Genomic DNA, 10,191 nt, shown 5'->3' on the forward strand with positions numbered 1-10,191 from the left:
GCTGCGGGGAAGGGACTCGGGGGTAAGCTAATTTGGTATAGAGCAGACCTAACTCACTCCATTAAATTAATCAAAATAGGAACATTCTGCATTTGTGAAATTCAAAGGGTAATCTGGCGGAAAATGTGCCTATCCCCCCGCTGGAAAATATCCCCGTATTTTAATGAGACAGCTTCTCCGGCCCTGGAGGTGGAAATCAATCATTTCAGGCTGGACATATACCTGTCTGTGGCGCTCTAAATGCCAGAGCGGACAGAACGCAGGAATATCGGCATGAGACAAACACCTGCCTGCGGAAGTGACAGCAATCCTGCCGCTATTGCCCACTGCACGTAAGCGGTTTAAGGCCAGCTGAAACGCATTTCTTTTCGGCACAGCAGTGAACGGGATGGGTGCGCCCCGCAGCTTCAACTCGGCGCTGTATGTATAATATCTGGCAATTGTCAGGCGCGCTGAAGAGTGCTGCGGCACCTGGCCTCACCCCTGCCCAGAACCTGAGTCAAATGTCTGCTGTTTTCTGATGATCTGGTGCTTCTGTCTGCCAAGGAGGCTGCGGCAACTGGAACTTCTGCTGCAGATTCGGTCGAACCCTGGTCTGACGGTAAATCTCGGTAAGACCCGATGTGGTGTTCAAAGATCGATGCCGTTTTCACAAATTCCATGAAGATACCGTTATAGAACACAAAAAGCGATAAATATGCCTTTCCGGCTAAACATCAGGTAACTTCCACATAATCGTGAGCAAGCGAAAGATTTTAGGCGAATTTTCTGCCATCAAAACATAAGTCGACATGCAATTGAGATCTGTCACAAAAATGGCGTTAACGAAAAATGCTGATCGATCGCCAGGCGCCCGTGTACCTACATTATTCGTCTCGTAATATTTATGCTAATATGCTATTGCTCTATATCATCTGCCGCATCTTTATGTAATGCATATATCATAGCCCTTTAATTATGCCGCTTTATTTACACCTTTCATGTCATATGTGCTGCGCACATGCTCCGTACTTATCTATATTATGCATGCTGGATACCGCCCCGAAGTTCTGCTTATCAAACTAATATATGTGCATATTCTTGTCATACCCGCTTGTGTTTATGGAGTAGTAGTTTTGGAATTGTGCTTAGATTACTTGTTGGAATTAACACAAGATTGGTGGGCAGCTCTGGCATTTATAGACTGACCTAAACGAGTGGCAAATACTGACCACATTGACGACTAACAAGAGAGATTTTGTGTGGAAATTCCTGAACACATGAGCAAAATCAGTATTCCGACTGTCAGCCAGCAGTCTTCGAACATAAATTAATTGGAAAACGATTTCAAGAAAATTATCTAAAGAAGAGAGCTATCAAACAAATAACATAACAACTGGCATGGATGCAAGGAATGCAGAGTCAATGTGGAAATATCTTACGAGTACGGCAAATGTGAAATCAGAAGTGATACTGTGCAAGTCAATGGAAGACTCTGCAAGCCGCTAATGCTGCATTTTTAGAGCCAGTGAGCGAGATGTAATAACGAGTGAAGAGGCGTGTGTACCAACATTGAGAACGAAGGATGAGAGATGGGGTGAAGCGAAGGAAGAAGTTGAGATGTGAGAGAAGAAATTGAAATGAAGAAAATGGCTGAAATTGAAGGAAGAGAGTGAGAAGAAGAAGAAGCAGTGAATGAAGACTGAGAAGAGCGTGAGAAGTAGTGAAGGTGAAGAAGAGAAGTGAGAAGATGCGAGAAGTGAGGAAGGAAGCGAGGAGGAGGAAGGAGGAAAGGTGATGAGTAATGATGTGAGTGAAAAAGGTGAGAATTTCTTCACACGGTCTGTCATGTCTTGACACTGGAATGACTGGGAAAGCTAGCTACTTTATTTCTAAGATTTATTTAGAATTCTTCGTGATGCTATACTTTCAACACGAGCCAAACCTGCGCATTTCATCGTAGGAAAACCCTCCCATTCCTTTAAAACAGACTGCTATTACTGGCTTTATACTGCTGTTGAACTGAAGCCACTTCTGTTATTGCTAGTAGAGAGGTGAATCAGAGAGACAGTGTGTTTGCGAGTGGGCGGAATGCCGGTCTGCGGGTTCCTGCACATGCCCGTAATGTGGGCGTTGGATAGGTGGGAGACGGGAGGAGACAGGAGGGAGGAGGAGTGGGCAGGAAGAAGAAGCAGTAGGAGTAGATAGTGTAGTGGAGCCAAGGTGGCGGAGCCGTTGGGCTGGGTGGGGAGGTGGGATGAGTGAAGGAGGAGGGTGGGGAGGGGGAGGGTGGGGTGGAGAGATGAGCCAGATGGGCGGGAGAGGGTGGGGAGGAGGAATGAGGAGGAGGAGGTAGTGGCGGAGGAAGGGGAGGGAGATGGAGAACGGAAGGAGGAGGAGGCTGGATGGAGTGGGGAGGGAGGAGGGAGGTGAATTAGCTGAGGAAGGAGGGATGGTAGGGAGGAGAGGGGAGGAGGCAAGGGATGGGCAGGGAGGATGGAGGGAGGTGAGCAGACAGGTAGACCGGAGAAGTAGGTGGCGAAGGAGGAGAAATTGGGAGGGAGGGGAATGTGAGGAAGGTAGGCGGAAGAAGAGGAGGCTGGAAGCCAGACAGGTAGGGAAGAGCCAGGAGAAGTGGAAAGCTGGCGGAGGGAGAAAGTGGTGGGAAAGTAGCGGGGAGATAGTATAGGTAACACTGGAAGGAGGGGAGGAGGAGGAGGGAGGGAGGAGGGAGAGAGAGGAGAGAGAGAGAGGAGGGAGGAAAATGATTTCGAAACAGCTGAATATTTCTTGCAGATGAGTGATGAGCTGGAAGGAGATGCCATGTGGGTGCGGCCGCGGCGAATTAGGTGTCGCAGGTCGTGTCTGGATCGTCGCAGGTGAGTGTCTGGGTGCGATGCGTTAAGGTGATGCGGATAAACGGATCTCTTTCTGGTCGTGTCTGGAGTGGAGCCGCAGGTCTGTTCGCAGATTAGGTGATGCAGATTAAGGATGATGCAGGTGGAATGATCTGGATCGTCTCCTGGGTAAGATGATCGCAGGTAAGGTGTTCTGGGTGGAGTGATCGTGGAATGTCGTGCAGATGATCTGGATCTCGCAGTGCGTCTCTGGGCATCGATCGCGGGTAGATGCAGATGCGTCTGGAGTCATGTTCGTTGGGAAACGGTAAACTGAAAATCTTTCTGACGTCAATATGAAACTAACCGCTGTTTTTATGGTATTACAACTTTCGCTATTATTCTTACAATAAACAGATACAATGGCCTGGGGATTCAGTAGAATAACAGATTAAACTGATGTATTAATCCTGCCTGCTAACTAATCTGTATGTCACCATGTCATGAACACACACACACACACACACACACACACACACACACACACACACACACACACACACACACACACACACGGTAATACCAACATATTTCAAACAGACCACCATAGTCCCTGTAGAACGCTAAAATAACACAATCTGACTGACAAGCAGCTCTGTATCTGTAGACGTAATTAACTGTAATCATGGCTCACATCAACAGCATCATCCCAGCCAGTTTACCACAATTGCATAAGCCCCAGCAGATCTGGAGAGCTCGGTGTATTTATTGCTCACGCTGCCCTTTCCTCACGAACAAATACTATGTAATGTTGTTGACTGCAACAGCATTCGCACCGTTGATACACTCCAGCTGTCGGCTACAGCGAAATTCTGTGCTGAGCATCCCGCAGCACTGAATTTTGGCGCGAAGCTGATGAGTAGGCAGCAACACATCTGCTGCGTGTCTGCGGGGGTATCCCTCCTCTCCTGACCCGCGACTGCGTGGCCGCAACTCTTAACCCGTCAACAATTTTGCTGACATCTAGCGATGGTGGGTTGATCGCAATGATGAGGCGGCTTTAGCGAGGAGGTCAGAGACCTGGCAGTCTGTGCCGGGGACGGCTGACACTCTTCCGCCGGCATCCTAAAGGCGAAACAATTCATTATTCGATGTCACATCGTTGTCTGGCGCGTGGCGAAGATGATAGCCCAATAAACCGGCCACTAAGAGGCAGAAATGAACTGTTACCTTCAAGTAGATTTCATTTTTTCTGAAGTGGCTGAATAGGCGGGGCATCTGCCGCTCCAGTGCTGGGTTAAATGGTGAATCTAAAGATTATTTTTTAGTATTTTGTTTTAGGCTCTCCCAAATCTTTTTATTTTACCTTTTATTTAACTGGAGCAGAATCGGTGAAAATATTAAATTCTTATTTACAATGACTGCCTACCGAGAGCAGTTAAGAACTAGATTCAGTTTCCAATGATGGCGCTAGGAGAACACAGTGGGATTAACTGCCTTGTTCAGAGGCTTCAGGAGCTGCGAGAAGATTGATCAGCAACCTTTTTGTTGCAGCCAATGCCTTGGCGCAGGTATTCCGTCACCTTGGCCCACCCTGTAACCTTTTCGTGTTATGCGCTTTCGGATTGAATATCACGAACAACCCCAACCTTCAAGAATTGGAGATTAAGTCAACAAGCTGCCCGGCGTTTGGCTTTTCGGCATTTTGCATTTTTGAGAGCGTAGTTGAGTCAATTTCTTTTTGCGTGAATTTGTGAGCTTGGACAGGATCTGTCGTGGTCTACAGGAAATGGAGAGCGGCTGCGCCCCATCCACATCGGCAGAGGCTGTGAGCCAAATGGTCCGGGAATTCCTCTGTGTTTACATCCTTGAGTGTTCATTTACACATGGTCTCACGGTTGTGAAAATTCTAAAAAAAGTAGAAAATGGAAAAATTCTAGAGCTGCATGACTGGCTACATCACCGCTAACAGGAGCAACTGCAAGGGCTATGGAAAGTGGTAATGCGGCAGGACATCTGCAGAACCAGCCCTGCACAGACATTCAGAGACTCACCACATATCTTTACTGTCATGTCAGTTGCCTGAATACTTTACCCCCGCCTACAGTGAAGTTGAAGTTTACACCTTAGACAGAAATGCATTTAAAACTCAGTTTATCACAATTCCCTAGCATTTAATCCCCGGATTAAGAATTCCTGTCGAGGTCGGTGAGTGACCATTATGTGCTCTATAGAGCCTACCCAATAATTGTGCGGTTTTCTTCTAACTCCTCTCTGGCGAAGAAGGTAGCAGCAGGACAATGCGGTAATGGCCAATTTTCATGCATGTTTAATGAACGAATAAACATGAGCAATGCAAAAACAAGCGTAACTTGAAACACAAACGGCCTATCTGTGACAACAAACACAGGGCAAGACAATCACCCACTGTAACCAAATAAATGAACAAACACTAAGACCAAGGGCGTGAATCACCCATGGCCCAGAACGTGAAATGTGGAAATATAGTAAGAAAGAATGATTTATTTCAGCTTTTTATTTATTTCATCACATTCCCCAGTGGAGTCAGACAGTACACTCAATAATTGGCTGAGCTAGCATGCAGAACCATTTCAACTGGAGTCAAAGCACTGCAGGCAGCAGCACCACCAAGCTTTCCTGTAAGTAGTGTGAGTACGGCCCGCATTCCTGAAGAGCTGGTGTAACTGGTCAGGTTTGTAGTCACTCCGTACTTGCACACGCAGGGGCCGAGGATTCGGGAGCTGTGAAGTCCGCTCCAATACCTTGACTTTGTTGATGTAGGCCAAATTTTGCTACCGCAACCGTATGTTCTTGTGGTCATTGTCCGATTTGGAGACCTGACATTTCGTGACCAATGTGTCTCTTGAATGAAACAGCTCCAATATATTCGCATGAATTGTCGTTCTCATCATGTCATCTATTGTGAAGTGCACCAGTCCCTCACTGCAGCAAAGCGCCACTACAACATGATGCTACCCCATGCGCTCGCGGTGGGATATTGTTCTTCGGCAACCTCCCTCACTTCAAACAACGCTATAGTCATTATGGCAAACAGTTATTTTTGTTTCATCAGACCGGGACATTTTCAAAAAGTATGATCTTTGTCTATGGCTGCGTGGCAAGCAAATATTATTGACTTTTATGGTGGTTTGGAGCGTGGCTTCTTTCCTTGCTGTGGCTTTCAGGTATGTCGATATTGGGCTTTCGTTTTACTATTAATTATAGACTAGTTTTGTACGCAATTTCCTCAGAAGCATCTTCTGGGTTGTTTTGCTGCAGTCAACTTGAATGAACAATGAAAAAGCTTCTGACCCGCTGGAAATTATTGATGCAATTAATTATAAGTGAACAGCAATTGTTGAAATTGTTGTGCCGTATAATGCAGCAAGTGATATTATCGACTTTTGTAAAACATAGTTTGTTGGCAGAAATTATTGTGGGTGATTTAACGTTCGTTTAATGTCCAACCAAAGTATGTAAACTTCCATTCATTAATATATACCATCAGAGAGTTTTTTCAGATCAAAGAAGTGGCAACAGTGTTAAACGAATACTGTTAGATGCCCCGCAATCTTGGTGATGTATTTTGCATTTTTAAGCCATTTCTTGCGGTTTTGCATACTTCATGTAATTTCAGTTTGAAAGCTTACGCCAACGCCTGCAATTTATCAATTTACATTCTACCATGGAGCTGAAGAAAATAGTTAGGATTTTTAGCCAAAATTTTATGCACGTACTGACTATCAGCACTGCCTAATTCATAGTTTATTGGAATTTGCATTTTTTTCACGAATGTCTAGCTTTATTTTGGAAGTGGTGTCTTGTTAAATTAGATATAAATAATGTAGATAATGGAATATCTGGATTTAGGAATAGATAGTTCCATTTTCTACATTCTAACCGTCTATTTAAATTAGATAGTCCATTATCTACTCTATCTACAACTCCTTTGCGATGTTTTTCCATTTACTGTTACTGAACATCATTCAGAAATTTGCCAAGGCTTCAAAGCCAAAGAAATTTGAATGGCAGAAAATTCCTCAATAACCATACAATCACCAAGTAATAGCACCAAACGCCCTCAACTCTTAACTAACCTGCACCTTAATATACCTGGAATACCTCAATGAACCTCAACCTCATGCCTCAATACAATGCCTCAATAACTATGATAACCTCATTGCATCAATAACTACACTCATAACCTAAATTACTCAATAACTTATAACTACTTAACAACATAATAACCTTGGCATATCAACAACTTACACTGACCTAATAACCTTGTACCTCAAACCTAAATGCCTCAGCCAACTCTGCCTTCGTATCAACAACCTCTGTAACCAAATACATCAATAACCCCACTAACATTACTGCACCTGCTAACCTTAGCCCTCAATAGCAACCTGTCCCACTTGCGCCTGTAAACCTCATTACCTCCGTAACAACCTAAATCCCCTCCAACCTCGTACCTCAACCAGCCCCTTGCGCATAATAACCTCATTGCCTCAATAACTAATACCTCAATAACCCGGCATAATAACCTCATTACCTCAGTAACCTCAACCTCAAGAAATCTTATCTTGTTGTTGGACATGGATGTCACTGTTACGCCTGTTGTTGCGAATGGGGTACGATTTAACACGCACGCGCAGAAGACAGACAACTACTATGACTCATTCATCGCTCTCCTCTCTCTGAATGCCCATTATCGTACGCAGCCCTGCAGCAATGCAGATCAAGTCATTTGATAGAATTACACTTATTTCTGTAATGCTATCTGGCAGAGATGCCGGTCTAGGCTTTGTGTATTAGTTATATTTAAGTGATAATGCCAGAAAGCGATGTTTGAAAGATCTTGATATTGCAGCTTTATATCCTCAAATACTGTCAGGACTGATTCAGGCCGCAGATGCCATCCAGTCATATAACCGACAATTTGCAGAGCTTGGCAGAACCGGAAGATGAAGACAGTACTAAGGCGGTGTACAATAAAGAAAACTCCTAAAATAAAAAATAGCAAATCAAAAGATGATGACAAAACACAAAAAAAACTAAAAAGAAACTCACTAAAACAAACAAAAACAGAATACTGGAAACTTCTTGAGCTCATTTTCAAACACACAGAAGCACTAGAGCAGAATATGTATACAAGCACGAAACAGAAACGAAGAACAGAAATTTAAGTAATCAGAAGATATAATGAGGATCAGAAAACTTACAGGGACAAAAAGCGCAATGAGACCATCTACTGACAAAAGCAACAACAACCTGGCAAAAACATTAAATACCAGCTCAGTACTTTATACAACGGATTGTAACATATTCAAATATTGACTATTTCATTAAAAATTATTATTTTGAAAAGGAATTTACATTCATGCTGGCTTTCATCGAGCACAGATATGAATCAGAAATTTACAAATCTGCGTTGCTACAAACTTTAAAACTTTTGAGTAGACCGTTCTACTGTGACGATCGCCGTTCCTACTAATTCGGTGCCGAAACCTCCAGCAATCGTTCGTTCTACCAATTCGGTGCAGAATAAATTCGTCTCAATGTTCGTGCCATACTGGCTGGCAGCGTTCTTAGCTCCTTGCTTACTAGTTGTAACTTCACGGCAACTTGCGATCGTAAACAGTGCAGCCAAGCTACGACTGTTTAAGCTATTTTCAAATGATATATTAGATGCATGCATGCGACATCCAATGAGCTAAAGACATGTTTGCCTAGCATAAAGTAGTGTCTCATCGTCAGAACGAGCAGCGACACAGCTAACTGGCTCACTTCAAACTGAAGCTGAAAAGACTCGCTGACTCGCTTTATTAGTTTTACCACTCTGTTGATAGTTCTTTTGTATATCCATGAAAGTAGCTAATAACACGATTCACCGGCTGGCTGAAAAAGCTGCCTGATATGTCTGCCAACAGAGTAACTGTTACTGGTACATTTGTGAACCTTTGACCAACTGGAGCGAGTCAGTTTGCAGCGTGTCCCTCGGTGTGCTGAGCCAATGCAGCCACATGGGGCGCCACGTCCGCGGGCGATGATACGGCCGGGTCTTTAGTGATGCACTCCTGCTGCTGGAGATGCGAATGCCGCTGACTGCTGCACCGCTCACGTACACCGCTATGGGGCGACCTTTAGAAGGAGATAGTCGTAAAGCGAACGAACGGCAAGATCTATACAGATCTTAAACTGACGAAACGAAAATCTTTAATATTCGTGGAGACTATTGGTTACTCGAGTAAGTTCGGCCCATCAGTTTGGCAACAACGTCAGTGAACAGACCGTATATTCTATTCTAAACTTGCTGCCTCTGAGCTGTGAAGCGGCCGCCGCGTACCTCCGAACTCTGTTGACCCGCGCAAACAGGGCACTGCGTTAAATCCACGTCTGGCACTAACAACCTACAGTATGACCAAATAGCAATTTTGTGGTGGAACAAACTCCCAGCATGTACAAGGAACAGCGTCAATCACCGCCTTCCAGGAGCGCGAGCCACCTCTTCAGGAAACACCTAGAATGAGATAAATAATCCTTCTCACTATTTAAATATTTAGATGCACTATTGTAAATTAGCTGTTTCACTGGATACTCGAAGGTAATTAAACCGAATTTATAGAGTAAAATCTCTGAATAGAAGCGTCTGCTTTTAAATGACAAATGTAAATGTAGGCTTTCTTCTATTCTAAACTATATTATTATTTTCTAAGCATTCTATTCTGAACTATTATATTCTATTCTAAACTATTCTATTCTATTTATATTCTGAACTATTCTGTTCCATTCCATTCTAAACTGTATATTATATTGTATTCTATTCTATTGAAACTATTGATTTTCAATGTGAATGAAATAGGGTTTTTCTTGTGGTTTTCAATAATTTCAATGGGATTTTTTCAAGCTTTGTGAGGTTTTTTCAAGCTGCACTAGTATCTGGTGAAGCAAATGGAAGTGTCTCAAATAGGTACAGTGTAACATCTATTAGTCAAATCAAATGTTGACTGTCACATATCATAGATTAGCAGATGATATCAGTGTAGCAAATGCTTGTGCTTCTATTTCGGCAATTACTATTAATCAACAGTAATAACCTAACAATTCTGTGCAACACCTATACACACAGATGTAAAGGAATGAAAATGTATGCATAAAGATATATGAAATGAAGTATTGTGCAAGAAGCGGCATAGGCAGATACAGTAGATGGCTGCTCAACAATATATACATAGACTTGAGTAATGTAAACAAGTGGCATAATTAGTATTGCATGTATTATGGGTGCGATGATAGAGTACGGCTATATACTGTATGAAAATTGAAATAATTGTAAGGGTATGAAACATGTAAA

General features: G+C 43.4%; 1 pseudogene; it reads left to right on the forward strand.

The window, feature by feature from the left end:
• The first annotated feature begins 240 nt into the window (after positions 1-240).
• Positions 241-10,191, forward strand: part of LOC135530297 (DNA translocase FtsK-like) — an 18,135-nt pseudogene continuing 8,184 nt past the window's right edge.

Source organism: Oncorhynchus masou, chromosome 5, assembly GCF_036934945.1.
Source record: "Oncorhynchus masou masou isolate Uvic2021 chromosome 5, UVic_Omas_1.1, whole genome shotgun sequence".
NCBI lineage: Eukaryota > Metazoa > Chordata > Actinopteri > Salmoniformes > Salmonidae > Oncorhynchus > Oncorhynchus masou.